Source organism: Centropristis striata, chromosome 11 (assembly GCF_030273125.1).
Source record: "Centropristis striata isolate RG_2023a ecotype Rhode Island chromosome 11, C.striata_1.0, whole genome shotgun sequence".
Classification (NCBI taxonomy): Eukaryota; Metazoa; Chordata; class Actinopteri; order Perciformes; family Serranidae; genus Centropristis; species Centropristis striata.
In genome coordinates this window covers 37,005,635-37,016,630 of record NC_081527.1, presented here as the reverse complement: position 1 = coordinate 37,016,630, position 10,996 = coordinate 37,005,635, and the positions used below count along the sequence as shown (strand labels likewise).

The 10,996-nt window shown below is 37.3% G+C and overlaps 1 pseudogene; it reads right to left on the bottom strand.

Annotated features, from left to right (window-relative positions):
- Nucleotides 1-4,850: 4,850 nt before the first annotated feature.
- On the bottom strand, nt 4,851-6,464 carry LOC131981019 (tripartite motif-containing protein 16-like; annotated as a pseudogene).
- Nucleotides 6,465-10,996: the final 4,532 nt, after the last annotated feature.

Below are 10,996 nucleotides of genomic sequence, written 5' to 3'. Positions count from 1 at the left end.
AAAACTTTCCCCAGGATTCACAAAGTGTCAGTATATCATGATGGGGTTAGCTCTGTTATTAATGTACTGAATGTACCCGTGTTACCTGGAATCTAATATGTTTTCTGTTGCCTTTTGTTCTACAACTACTTGCTAAATATGATGACCAGATCATGCCCTGCCTTTAAATGTTGCTGCACAAAAAAACAGGATGTACACTTTTGACAATGCGTCATTCTCCTGTGGTTTGATAAGGCTACACATCTACCGTCTTGTTACGGTTTCCCACAATGCAGAGGACGCTGCATTCTGATTCTTTGACGACAAGAATCTTAATGGCTTTAATAATGTGTGCGTGTGTGTGTGCATGTGCACCCACATGAGTTGATATGGTCTATTTTTGGTGATTCAACATCCCCATTGTAGCATGCATAGACATGTAGACATGACATATACACACACACTGGATCATGGCAGTAGTAACATGACAAAAGAAGACAAACTAAGTTACCTCAGGGCATTTTGTTTCCTTTTATGGTAATTTTCTGGGGGGGGTTTTTGTCATTTTGTGTCTTTTTTGGTAATTTTGTGTCTTTTCTGGTCATTTTGTGTCTGTTTTTGGTCATTTTGTGTCTTTTTTTTGTCATTTTCTGTCTTTTCTCGTCATCTTATTTCCTTTTCTGGTCATTTTCTGTCTGTTTTTGGTCATTTTGTGTCTTTTTTAGTCATTTTGTGTCTTTTCTGGTCATTTTGTGTCTGTTTTTGGTCATTTTGTGTCTTTTTTTGATCAGTTTGTGTCTTTTTTTGATAATTTTGTGGTCAATTTGTGTCTCTTTTGGTCATTTTGTTTCCTTTTTTTTGGTCATTTTGTCCAATCATCCACAATGCAGAGGACGCTGTATTCTGATTCTTTGACGACAAGAATCTTAATGGCTTTAATAATGTGTAAACCCACATGAGTTGAAATGGTCTATTTTTGATGATTCAACATCCCCTTTGTAGCATGCATAGACATGTAGACATGACTTATACTGCACAGACACATACACACTGGATCATGGCAGTAGTACCGTGACAAAAGAAGACAAACTAAGTTACCTCAGGGCATCAAAAGAGGAAAAGGGGAAAGGGAGTTACTAAGAAAAGAGGGAGATGTCCATGTAGAACAGCGAAATGCATGAACAGCATTCAAGATAAAATAAATATGTGGATCAGTTTATGTTTTTTCCATTACATTGTATATTTAGGCTATCCTAAACATATCACAGTTGCAAGTGGAGTCATGCACACGGTTCTCAGTCATGACAAACTGACATAATGAGATGTGACTGAACACAATGGAGCAGGATGTGAAGCGTACTAATCAAAGTTGAGGACAAAAATGGTCAAGTAGACCAAAGAACTGTACAGAGACTGTCCCACATTATAGACCCTGTGCATTGTTGGAGTTTTCATGCCATTTTTATGCCACTGTAAAAATTAGACTTCCACAATAAAATTATCTGAATCAGAATCAACTTAAATCAGCAGCTGAGAACAAGGACAACAAAACTGAATAAAGGTGAACAAAGACAATTTTCAATAAAGAACCTTCACCTTAAAGGCTCCTTATTGTGAAAAATGTGTTTTCCTGGCCACTACATATGTTCTTTAGTCATCATTCAGCCAACATAACCTGAGAATGTGGAAAGCTGAAACCTCTGCATTGTTTATAGCAGCTGTTCTCAACCTTGGGGTCAGGACCCCAATTGTGGTCGCGAGATGATTTCTGGGGGTCGCCAAATCATTTTGGAAGTCAGCTCTGTCTCCACTGTGTTAAAGTGTTCATGTGTTAATGTGTTTTAGTCTTTTTTTGGTCATTTTGTGTCTTTTTAGGTCATTTTGTGTCTTTTTTTGATCATTTTGTTTCCTTTTTTTGTCATTTTGTCTTTTTTTGGTCATTTTGTGTCTTTTTTGGTAATTTTGTGTGTTTTTTGCTCATTTTGTGTCTTTTTTGATCATTTTGTGGTCAATTTGTGTGTTTTTTGGTCATTTTGTTTACTTTTTACTTTTTACACATCAGGTTCTTGTTCACTTTGTCAATCTTGTAAACAATGTAGCCAAAGCAACAACCTTACCTGAATGTGGTGTGCCTGAGGCTCAGCTGTGGCTTCATCCGTGGTGGCTTCACATTCATTAATAATATCCCTTTGCCACATCCACTGCAAACTCTCAGGCGCAATTTAGAACATATTTCCTTGCTGCAGTGAGGGCAATACATATTGAAGTTAATATATTTTCTCTGTAACACAGTGGCTTACCTCTCCCCTTCACTGCAGATACATCCTAGCTACTGTAATGTTAGTACTTTATAAGGAGAGACAGCAAGATGGAGACAGATAACTTTCTTTAGCAGCCTTTTTACTCAGTCACCAAACTTCATAACAACTTCACTTCCTGGTTTCTCACATCCCACCAGACTGAATTAACCAATCAGAAGCCAGTCCTAAAGATGCAGCTGCAAACATTCAACATGTAAATATGTAAATAATAAATGTGCAACATAAATACATAAACAGCCAACTGATTAAAATTATAACATTGTAAAAGCATCTTTTAGTAAATTAACTCAAATATAAATTATATTAACTTCTGAACCACAAGTTGGCTAGCTGACGTGTTTTAGCTAGCATTAACGTTAGCACTTGTTCAGCTAACCTCTACCAAACAGCACATTGTACATTAAAAGAATTGATATTATAGAAAAATGTGACAAATTTATATTTATATAATTTTTTGCTTCTTTGTTTGTATTTGTATTAATGCACAAATTTATCTACGTTATTTATCTATTTATGTTAATGTATTTATTCTTGCACTTATGTACTTAATTTGTAATTTAAATGTATTAATTTATTTTTTTTCTTCCATTTATTAATTCATAAATTAATAGACTCTACCTGACGACACACTTCAAATGCCAGCCCTCTCATTTACATAATACATTTAAAAAATGAGAAAATAATACATAAATAAATAATAAGAGTATGAAACACAAAGTGAGAATAAATATATATTTATTTTTGCATTTATGTTTTATTTGTAATTAAAAAATGTAGTTATGTTTCTGAAGTGGAGCCTGATCATTCACATATAATAATGAATAAATATTCATTCATTCATTCATTAACCTTAACCAATCCTAGCTGACATTGGCAAGAATGAATGAATATGATCAATAAAATATATTTATATTCATGCTGCTGTGAATGTTGCGGATCAACTCAAATAAAATGCAGAACATGAATGTTGTTGTTACACAGTTTATCCAGCAGGGAGCGCTGTGGGATCAACTCACAGCAGAGACACAGTCCTTCTGCATGATGGCAAATATAGGATCCAGTGTTTCTGGAGTAAAATAATCCTACTTTTCTCCATGTTTTCTCTAATAAAATGTTTTTAAAACAGATGATGAATGATCGATGAAGAGCTCAGCTCAGAATGTAGAAAGTTTGGTGAAAGTGCTGCTCAAGTGGAGATTTCTGTTGGAGGGAAAACTCCAAACAATATTTTTAAGATTATTTTTTTTTTAACCGAAATTTAACTGAAACTGAAAATTACACACATCTTCTGTAAATTAAAAACCCAACTGTTACTTTAAGTTTTACACCAATACTAACAAATTCCTACAATATCCTGCAAAAAAGAATATTATTTCTACAATATTTCTTCTACTTTCTTAGATCACATACAAATAAATGTGAAATAACACTTATTATCAGTAATTAAAAATATATAGCTCATAATTAACAATACAACTGTTAATTCAAGTTTAACACAAAAAAGAAAAAAAATACATATATTTCATATTTCTGTACAAGAAAGTTTCTGTGGTTTTTATACAATTTACTTCTACTTTAAAATAACAATAATTATCTGTAATTAAATATGTAGGTCATGATATGAGGGTTTATATCCACAATAACAATTGAATGTTTTTATTTGTAATTTTTATGTAAATCTTATTAGTTTTATATTAATATTTACTTTTACATTCAAACACTGTAACACCTGATTTTACAGAAAATAACATTTTACATTTTTTTTCACTTTTTTTCAATTTAAATTGCAAATATTATCCGTAAATTAACATGCCAACCTTTATTTTAAGTATCATGCCAATAAAAGTTATTTCTAATTTATTTGTAGAATAAAGTTACTGTATTGTTTTAGTTTTTCAGTTAATATCTGTTTTTTAAAATTACTTAAAGGTTTAGGGTTGATGTCCACAATAATAATTAAATGTTTTTCTAATGTACGTATTTTTTTACTTTAAATCTTATCAGTTTTTATTTACAGCTACTTTTAAATTTAAATGTCATTTCACAGAAAAAAATCACTTTTTTAAAATTTTAAGTTATACAAAAAATTTTAACTTTTAGATAAGTTATTGTATTATTTAAACAGTATATTGTTGATTTCCTGGTTAAATCACAACAGTAAATAATTGTCATCTCCAATAATTTTGTTGCTCATTGAAGGTTTATGGCCATACTAACTGTAATTTAATCATAATGTAAAGTTGAGAACATTTTAAAGACACTGCAGGTGAATCCAGTAAAATGTTAAACTCACAGATTTCACAGTGAAACTTCCCCAGTTGATTACTGACATGAAGACAATTATTGTTTGTATTACAAGTTTTGTTTAAATATGTAAATGAGGCGTTATCTATTGTTAACATTTGGTGAATTTCGGAGAAATTTACAGACGCAGATAAACAAAGTGAAGTTAAAGAAACATGTTCTCTTTCCACCAGTCTGAAAGAAGAACATTTAAATTTAACCTGAAATCTGGAGAGTTTAACCTGCTGCTGTTTACATCACTTCTGTTTATTTGAGTTTACAGAACTCAGCAGAGAATCTATAACCACAAAGACGAATTCCAGCGTGGAGCGGCTGAGTGAACGTGGTCTGGACTCTGTGGAGGAGGATCATGGTTCCAGAGACGCTGTAGAAGGACAGAATACCTGCACTGTGATCCAGATAAACTCCGACTCTGGAGCACCGAGGACCTGAGATGGGAGTTTGGACTTTGTTGTACAGAAAGTTATATCTTTTACTGTTAAAATCTAACGCCTAAGATCTGTTATTGTATCCAAACGGAGAGTCATCTGAGCTCCCTGCTATGCTGATGTTCTTGTAAGAGACTGCTACAGTAACTCCTTTCCCACTCCACTCCACTTCCCAGTAACAACGTCCAGTCAGACTCTGTCTACTCAGGACATGAGGCACACGAGTGAATCTATCTGGATGATCAGAATAAGACTGTTGTTGACTTGTAAATGTTACTTTCCTGTTGCCCTCAGATAATAACAGACATCTGTGTGCTGTGTTTGGGTCCAGAGTGATTTCACATGAATACTGTAAGAACTCAGCTCTGGTCTTTGGCTCTGCTGCCGCCAGTAAAACATCCACTTCAGTCAGTGAGACGTCTGTCCATGTGTCTCTCAGGATGTCCTGCAGTTTGTGTCTGACTCGTGATACGGCTGCTGTCCCGTGGTCAAAGCAGCGGCGAGGACGGATCTGGATGCTGGATGTGGACTCACTGAGTGCTGACAGTGAGGGGTAGCTGTGTAGAAACTGGTTGTGGTCCTCTGTGTTTGAAAGCTTCTTCAGTTCAGCGTCTTTCCTCTTCAGCTCTCTGATCTCCTGCTGCAGCTTCTCCTCCACCTCTTTGACTCCACTCACTTCAGTTTCCTGCTGGGATCTGACCTGCTGCTTCACCTCAGAGCTTCTTTTCTGCATGAGATGGATCAGGTCAGTGAACATCTTCTCACTGTACTCCACTGCTTTATCAGCAGAGTGATTGATGGCCTCCAGCTCCTGTTGAAGCAGCTTCACATCTTTCTCTCTGTCCTGGATTCTCTGCTGGATGTTTTGTCGACTCACCTCCAGCTCTTTCTGCCTCTCGCTCCTTTCTGCTACAGCTGAGACCGTGTCGTGGCCTTTATGTTGGTCCACAGAGCAGAGATAACAGAAAGACAGCCGATCAGTCCGGCAGAACATCTTCATCACCTCATCGTGACAAGAGCAGATGTTCTCCTGCAGCTTCTTGGAGGGCTCCACCAGCTCGTGTTTCTTCAATGGAGCCACATCATAATGAGGCTGGAGGTGTTGCTCACTCCCGCTGCAGACGCCACAGGCCACATCTTCAGGTCCAGCATAGCAGTGGTCAGCAGGAGCAGCTTGGAGGCCAGTCTTTTTCAGCTGCTCCACTAATTCTGCTAACATGGTGTTTTTCTCCAGCTTTGGCCTCGGTCTGAAGTTCTTCCTGCACTGAGGGCAGCTGTAGGCTGGTTTCTGATCCTCTCCATCCCAGTGGCTGTTAATACACTTCATGCAGTAGCTGTGTCCACAGGAAAGAGTCACCGGATCCTTCAGTGCATCCAGACAGATCGAACAAGAGATGGTCTCCTGGTCCAGCTGAACTCCTTTCTGCGCCATTTCACCTCTCAGAGATGAAGCCCGTGTGACTGTGACTCTCCTGTGAGCGTCTTTAAAAAGTTCATTTTTATTGTGTTGTTTATTATAACACAGAGAGTAGTTAACAAGCTTTTTCGACATTCCAGTACAAGGAGCAGCACTTTATTATTCACCTTTGTATCATCATTAATAAAATGAAGCCTCAGTTAACCCTGAAAGCTGGAACCTGAAGATTAATCTGGTGGACTGGTTGGGTACTTTGTGTGTGTGTGTGTGTGTGTGTGTGTGTGTGTGTGTGTGTGTGTGTGTGTGTCATTCCCAATGTAGAGTCACTGGTTCAGTTCAATATTTAATCTACATTCCAGTTAGGTTTCAGACCTAATTTTTCCACCACCACAGCTCTTCTTAAATCCACCAATGATGTGTTCTCTTCCTTTGATAAGGGCCAAACAATTTTTATTGATCTCTCAAAGGCCTTTGATATGGTTGACCACTATCTCCTCCTCGATAAGCTTTGTTCTGTTGGTTTAGATGAAATGCTTTCCTTTGGTTTAATGCCTTCCTTCATAATTCATCAAAAGTTGGATTAATGGACTCAAAATTCATTGTTCACCGCCAGAGAAGGCTGCCTCAATGAACCAGAGTGAGCTAAACTTTATTTGCAAGACAGCAAATTATTGAAATCCAGCCTGCAACCAAAACTTCTTCTAACGCCTTCTGCAACAAAAGGATTTCTGCTTCCCCTTTCCATCAATGGACTTTGGTAATGTACTGGGCTTTAGATAAAATGAGCAGCAAGGACTAAGTATTGACCTGTAATCAGTGATTTGGTTCATCTGTTTTTTTCAGTATTATTGATGTAATATTTGTGTAGCCAAATCGCAGACTAATTCTACCAAATTACTTGATTTCCACAAGCTAATTCACACCCAAGTTTTTTTAAATTGGCTTTTAAAGGCCATTCTTCCCCCCAACAACCACCTTTATGATTTTACGACTCCTCGTTGTAAGCATGTGGTTCGGTCATCTAAAAGTTAATTATTAATCAGTGTTCCAAATTGATAGTTTAGTAACTTTATGAGACTTATTTAGGTGAATTGGCTCTTTTCTCTGTTTACTGAATTGAGTGGGATTGAAGTCAGGAAATATGGGTATGGCTCCCTCTGTTGGGCAACTATGAGAACCTAACTCCATATCATGGTTAGTGGCTAAAGCTTGGAACCTGTTTTGCAGCTGTATCACCATTTTTGTTGACGTTCTGTACTGAGTAGATGAATTAAACATTTTGCCGGAACCAGGATGTAAAGAGCAGCACAATCCTATGAGGGGGAAATATTAAAATTGTGAAAGGGGAAGATGAAACGCACTAGGAAAGGCTATAAAAACAGAGTCCCCAATTAAAATATGTAGGTCACAGTTTATTGTCTATTAAAAACAAGACATAAACGAAGAAATAAAAGAAGAGTCTGATGTTTCACTCCTGCTAAGCTACTTCAGAGGATCAACTGGTCTTGTTGGAGCTAAAAGATTTAAAAAGAAAAAGAGGCAGTGCCAGGTAGGTTCCAGGTAGACTGGGATCCCTTCTTGGTTTCGGAGCAATTTTCCCTCCAAAAAGAACATCTATCTCTCTTATAAAGATGGTAAATTGGCAATATGTACATTAAAACAGTGATAACCATGTTAATACTTATATATATAATTTAGGGCTGTCAAAATGAAGGTGGTAATCGTCAAGATATATTTTAAAATACATAATGCGTTAAAACATAGTAAAGCAATTAACGCATTTTGTTTTCCTAAGAGAATATAGTGCACTAATCTGCTTGAAGGAAGAAAGTTTCAGTTTAAAAAGTTGCCTGATGGAACTATTTATAAAACCAAGATGTGGATCATTTGCAGCATTTGAATTCATCCACCACAGAAGCTCGATGTCTTTAAGATATCATCTTAATGTGAAACACCCTCTGCAACAACCCATTGCCACTGGTCGGCAGTCCACATTACAGGAATGTCATGTTTGAATAATGAAAACCATCAGTGATTGAGAAGATGGAGAATAATGGTGAGGGGGCCTTTAGGCAGAAAGTTTTAGTTTAAAAAGTTGGCTGATGGAACTATGATGATATGAATGTCATCAATGCCCTGGCTGGTTGGGCAACCAAAAATTGCCGACCCTTGAATATAGTGGAAGATGATGGTTTAACAGATGTCAATCAAATTGCATCTGGAGACATTTCTTATAATTTACCTGCAAAAGGAACAGTATTGTCACACAAAGGTTTCCACTACAGCCCAATACCCGGAATGAGGCGGGTCAGACTTGCCGAAACGCCCCTAATTTGAGCCGTCTGGAGCAAGGTTATAATAGTTTTGGATTTTTCATTAGTTTTAGTTTTAATTTCGTTGTCAATTTTTGTTTTCAAATTCAGTTAGTTTTAGTTAGTTTTTAGAGTGAGTTTGCTAGTTTTGATTAGTTTTATTTTTTTGAAAATGCTTAGTTTTAGTTTAGTTTTTATTAGTTTTAGTGTTAGTTTTAGTTTTTTGTAATGGGGTATTTTTTGGGTGCCAGATTCAATAAGGTCACAATAAATGTTTCCTTTATTTCCTTTGTCTGATCCATCTCGGCCCCAATAAATTTACTAAGTCATAAAACCAGATAGATGAAATAGATTTCATATCAACCAAAAAGGTTTATGTATGAAAAAAGTTGTCAAAGACGAAAACGAAGGACATTTTCACTATAATTTTAGTTAGTTTTAGTTAGTTTTGTAACCACACAATACAGTTTCAGTTAGTTATCGTTTTTTAAAAAACTTCCGTTTTTATTTTTATTGCAGTTAACGAAAATGTTTTTTCAATTCTAGTTTTCGTTATTTCGTTAGTTTTCGTTAACTATAATAACCTTGGTCTGGAGCGGTCTTTTGACGGGACTTTTTCGTCCCTGGCGAAGAGCAGGGCCGTTTATTTTTTCTCCCCTGAAAAAAATCCTGGTTGCTGATTGGATAGAAAGCTAAGCAGGATGTGACGTAGTACTCGACAACAACACGCGCCATTTGTAAATGCCGGTGAAGCAGTGTTGCCAACTTAGCAATGTTATAGATTAATAAAATTAGCAATGGTCTACATTATGACCTTTAGTAAAATGCTGCTTAGAGGTGTATCTGGCGGGCCATGGAACACACATTTTATATGGCAGGCACAGCACACAGAAATAAGGAGTATCAACAGAAAGGACATACTGATAACGCTTTGCACATTGCCACATAATTTGAGGGCAAGTAGATAAAAAACTAAAGCGCTCTTTGTGCTCCAATTCAAGGCCATGGGGCCAGGTGGAAATAGATACTGACGAACACTAGATAAGATACAGAAGTGTGCTGTTAGCTTTTTTCCTTCCACAGGGCGGTGACTGGAAGCTGAAGCACCAAGAGGCTAGGACTATAGCCTGCGTGCCAACGTAATGGGCGGGCCGAGTCTAAACCATGGTGCGGCCCCAACAGTTTTGACCAATAAGATAGTCGCACATTCATATTATAAAACTCTGTGTAAAAGTTAGTTAGGTATCCTTTTCTGGGAGGTGGTTACAGCTAACTGCTTTGCAGCCTGTGATTTCTGAACAGAGAAGGTCGATGTACATCATTTTACTCTTTCATTATTGTCTTAAATAAATAGTCAAAAGGATTTTACTCTCCTCTCATCTGTTCTGCAAAAAAACCCAACTCTAACAGCAACTTTGTTGCTATATTTAGCGACTTTTCAGACCCCCTTAGCGACTATTTTTCAAAAAAAGTGACTGGCGACAAATCCAGCAAGCGGCACTGTCCTCCTGCAGCAGTCTCTCCCAGCTACAGTCACAGAGCCGGAGGGGATGTTAACCGGTTAGCGTCGAGTCTGCAAATTGCTGATAGGCTAACAGTTAGCTCTGTAGCAGTACAGTGTATATGTGCTAACAGGCTAACAGTTAGCTCTGTAGCAGTACAGTGTGTATGTGCTAACAGGCTAACAGTTAGCTCTGTAGCAGTACAGTGTGTATGTGCTGCTGCTGCAGGAGGTGTTCACTTAGCGATCTCTGTTTGTTTACAACAAGCACCGGACACTCTGTGCACAGTTAGCATTGCTGGTTAATTCACGATTGTTATGTTTATGATCAGTGGAAACACTGTGCATAATTAGCCATGCTGGTTTGTTTATGATCAGCAGCTGATGTTGTGCACAGTTAGCGACGGCGGCCACAGTTGCGTTTCCCGTGTTTAATCCATTGCATATGTGATCACGGTCTAAACTGTCGCTAAACGATTACGTGACGATCGAAAACCAAACATCACCTCCAGAGTCTCTAAATCCCTCTGGGGGCCTTTTTGTAATGGAGACACGCAGAGTGAGCGGACATTTAAGAGGGCGTGGCCTGAGACTTTCTCGGTGGCCACTCTTCCCCCTAAAGGAAACACGGCTATATTCACACAATGTATGAAACCGAGAAGCCCCTTAAATTATCTTAAAAGGAAAAGAGACATATTTTAGTATAATTATTTGTTTTATTCCAACATATGCAT